This window comes from Ochotona princeps, chromosome 3 (genome assembly GCF_030435755.1).
Source record: "Ochotona princeps isolate mOchPri1 chromosome 3, mOchPri1.hap1, whole genome shotgun sequence".
In the NCBI taxonomy this organism is placed as follows: domain Eukaryota; kingdom Metazoa; phylum Chordata; class Mammalia; order Lagomorpha; family Ochotonidae; genus Ochotona; species Ochotona princeps.
This window is the reverse complement of record NC_080834.1, coordinates 22,243,085-22,247,484: the sequence shown is the minus strand read 5'-3', so window position 1 is coordinate 22,247,484 and position 4,400 is coordinate 22,243,085. Positions and strand designations below refer to the sequence as shown.

General features: G+C 42.0%; 1 long non-coding RNA gene across 1 annotated transcript; it reads right to left on the bottom strand.

Annotated features, from left to right (window-relative positions):
* Positions 1-894: 894 nt before the first annotated feature.
* Positions 895-2,337, bottom strand: LOC131479790 (uncharacterized). Its single transcript, XR_009245098.1, has 3 exons — positions 2,256-2,337; positions 2,135-2,176; positions 895-979 (listed from the first exon to the last, which is right to left on the bottom strand). It is a non-coding gene; the product is annotated as an uncharacterized LOC131479790 (long non-coding RNA).
* Between the last annotated feature and the right edge of the window lie 2,063 nt (positions 2,338-4,400).

The following is a 4,400-nucleotide window of genomic DNA, read 5'->3' as shown; positions in this document are numbered from 1 at the left end:
TGGATCTGCGGAAGGATTAAGGGTTACACTGCGAGGAAAATCAACTTTTCTGAAGAAAGAAGAAAACTACCTAGTGACTAAATTTCTAGATACTATTCTAGGCTATCCACAAGGAACTTCAAAATGCTCACAGAAAAATGGAATTAAAAATTAAGCATATTCTGATTTTAAAAAATTTGAACTCCATGCAGTTTTTCCATAAGACTCTATGGCGTGGGCCCGGTGGCATGGCCTAGCAGCTAAAGTCCTTGCCTTGAACGTGCCGGGATCCCATATGGGCGCCGGTTCTAATCCCAGCAGCTCCACTTCCCATCCAGCTCCCAGCTCCCTGCTTGTGGCCTGGGAAGGCAGTCAAGGACGGCCCAAAGCTTTGGGACCCTGCACCCACATGGGAGACCTGGAAGAGGTTCCTGGTTCCCGGCATCGGATCGGCGCAGCACCGGCCGTTGCGGCTCACTTGGGGAGTGAAACATCGGATAGAAGATCTTCCTCTCTGTCTCTCCTCCTCTCTGTGTATCTGACTTTGTAATGAAAATAAAATAAATCTTAAAAAATAAAAAAATAAAGAACTTGCACCTATACGGGATCCCAGTGCGTGAAAAGGGAGGACTTTAGCTGCTAGGCTACTGTGCTGGACCCACCACCATCTTTTATTAAGCTCCCTGCTAATGACCGGAAAAGCAGCACAAGGTGCCTCTCCCGCGTGGGGAGGTCCCGATGAAGCTCCTGGCTGTGGCCTAGTCCAGCATGGTGTTGTAGCCATTTGGGGACAGATCTAACAGATGCAAGGTCTGCCTGCCTCTGTCTCCCACCTCTTTGGAACAATGACTTTCTAAGTAAATAAGTAAATCTTGAGGAAGAAAAGAAGAAAACCAGTAGAGTTGCTAACCTTTCTTCAACATTTTCCTCTTCGGTGCAGGAGTAGATACACCAAGTGCACATGCGAATGCTGCATCTTCTTTGACCTTAGAAGTCCCTGCTGGGAAAAAAAACATAGTTAAAATACTTTCAAATTAATCCTTCCATATGCCTATAAACAGGTACCATCTGAAGACAGAAAATGTAACAACACCTTCGTACTGCCTTAAGACCTTATGTTATTTCAAAAGCAATAGTTGATCACAGATGTCTCCTCTGACACTGAGCACCACTGTCTAGCTAAGAGACGTGACCATTAACAGCAAGATGCCGAGAAGCCAGAGTACGACCAGTCACAGGCAAGGTGCTTCAACTCTCAGGCATAGGCAGGTTTTTTCCAAGGGAATAAATGTTAGATACCTAATGATAAGTTTGCTAAATTTTCAAAACTGTCAGATGATGACAAGTTCCAATTCAAATTTAACATAATTTCCCAACTAATTAACAATACAATGTGATCTGAATTGGAAAGAAAATAAAAGCATATTTTTTAAAAGATTTATTTATTTTTATTGGAAAGGAGGATATACATAGAGAGAGGAGAAACAGACAGGAAGATCTTCCTTCCGATGGTTCACTCCCCAAGTGAGCGCAATGGCTGGAGCTGAGCCAATCCAAAGCCAGGAGCCAGGAGCTCTTCCGGGTCTCCCACACATGTGCGGGTGCAGGGTCCCAAAGATTTAGGCTGTCCTTGATTGCGTTCCCAGGCCACAAGTAGGGAGCTGGATGGGAAGCAGGGCCGCTGGGATTAGAACCGGCGACCATATGGGATGCCAGGGCATGCAAGGCAAGGACTTTAACCACTGCACCACAATGCCATGCCCAAAAAGCATATTTTAAGGAGAAAAATTTCCTCTTGCTGATTTTAGCAGTATAATCATGTGAATTAACCATGTAATGCTAAAAAGGCCACCCAAACTAAGCCTGGAATGACTAGTTACAAAACAGCATAAGGTTTTATCAGTCATTTAACAAGTGGTAGAATAATGTCTTGTTTAAAATTGGTTTAAATATTATACCTTAAATTTTACCTGAAAGTATTTGTTCAGGTTGTTAATTAACACCCATGGTAAATTCTGTGAGGCACTCAGATATAAACAGCAGCAAAGTTTAACAACTATTACTACAGAGCTCCAAGGTAGAGACACAAATCCACGCAGCTTTAATAACCCTAAGTGGCAATATGGGTGTTGAGAAGATAAAAATATAGACCTACCTCTTATGCTTTTAGTTTCTGATTGTGTATTTTTCAGTTTTCCTAAAAACAAAACAAAACAAACATAAAATGGGTGCAACAGATTAGAATACAAAACACCATCCACTCTATGGTACATTACCTTTCATTTTCTGGGGCAATTCGTTTATCTCAATTTCCTCTGACTCACTGCTTTCAATGTACTGCACAGAAATTTCCCGTCTACAATTAAATACAAAGAAATTTTTTATCAACCCAAAACAAAGTGGTCAAATCACAATTAACAAACACAATACAAATTTTTTTTGTTCTCCCTTGTGTATCTTTTGAAATTTTTTTATTTTTTTTTATTGGAAACTCAGATATACAAAGAGGAGGAGACAGAGAGAAAGATCTTCTATCCATATATTTACTCCCAAAGCAACTGCAACGGCAAGAGCTGAGTTGATCCAAAGCCAGGAGCTTAGAGCCTCCTCAGGGTCTCCCAAGCAGGTGCTGGGTCCCCAGGCTTTGGACCATCCTTGACTGCTTTCCCAGGCCACAAGCAGGCAGTTGGATGGGAAGCAGTGCTGCCGGGATTAGAACTGGTGTGCCTATGGGATCCCGGCACATGTAAGGTGAAGACTTTAGTCGCTAGGCTACTGTGACGGGCTCTATCTTTTGAACATTTTTGTGGCAAACATTTTTAGTTGATATTTTAAGTCATATTTGTTGTGGATTTTCTGTTTCAGAACAAGTTCCATGCACCAAAATACAGTACCACTACTGTTAAATGTCAAAAATTAAGTCATTCTAAGAGTGGTTTAAATAAACATTTACATAAAATTAATAGCTTTTATCAAAGCAAAAACATAAAGTATAATGAATTAAGCAGACAAAAGCAAAGAAATGAAATGTTTCTTTCACAATGAAAACTTCATAGATCTTGTGTATAGGCAGTGTAACGCAGAGTTAAGTGGCTGATACTAGATACTGCAGTCGGACTGCCTAGATTCAAATCTTCATTCCGCCATTAATTTGCTATGCGACTCCAGGCAAGTCACCCAATCAAATACCTTGACTCCTTGAATTGGAAAGTCTGAGTAAAAATGCAATATACTGCATAGAATAAGATACTGCTATATGCAAAGACCTTTAAAATACTACCTTATGCAAAGTCACACCATCCGCGTTAGCTACGGCATGGCAGGGTGGTGGCTGCTCCTGTTGGTTTTTCCCTTGTTATTACCTTCCTTCCTCTTAGTCTAACGCCAGCCGCCTAAGTGCACTGTGACCCAGGTTTATGTCACCCTAGAACTCTAAGACTTGAGATGCAGGTAAGAAGAAAACTGATGAGTGCTGGCCGGTTGTATGTTCAGATGAGTGTAAATGACACAACCACCTACAAAGCCAAAGGCTTGATGTCTCTGTGGGTGGGTGGCTGGCTCATATCCTGATAAGAATTTATATCTGTTCACAATGACGGTAGACGATACAATGTAATCAAAATTCAGAACTTAGACCTACTCCAAAGAGTAAACAAAGTGTGCAAGTAGAGAAACTCAGAGATCACAGGGAAACCAGTTTTACTCAGTTTTCCCCTCTAGTTCGTTAATTAACATTTTCTATATATTTAATACTTGTTTAGGAAAAACATGTCTCATTTCTACCACAGATGAAATGAGAAAGAACCAAGCTGAGCAAAAATCCTTTTGTCAAGTCACCTAGTCAATATCCTTCAGTTCTCACTCCCTAAGTCTACAAAGAAACTTCTGAAGTTTCAACAAACACTACAAACCCAGGGGATAGGCCTTAGTTTTTAGGTGAATACAATAGGAAGAGGGGCTGGCACTTGGCCCAGTGGTTGAGATGCTGCTTGTCCGCGTATCTGAATCCCAGTGAGGCCTGGATCTGACACTGGCTCAACTCCACCAGCTTCCTTCTCCTGCTGACCCGAAAACCATGGTGAGGGCTCAGTGGTCAGACTTCTGCACCCATGTAGGAGACGGGGCCTTCATTTATGGCTCTTTGCTCCACGCCTAGGGTGGTGCGGAAGGAACCAGAGGATGAGAGCTCTCTCACTAGTTCTCTCTCAAATTACAAAAAGGTTGAAAAAACAGTGTTGATTTCATATCACCAGTTTACTGGGCCAGCACTTTATGCAATGTTTTAGGCAGCCACTTGACATACTGGCATTCCATATCCTGGCTTCTAGGGCATTTCCCGAGGCCCTGCTCCCAATGTAATATAGGAAGCAGTTGTGACTGTCGCCCTGACCCTTTAAGTCAGTGAACAGCATAAATGCCAA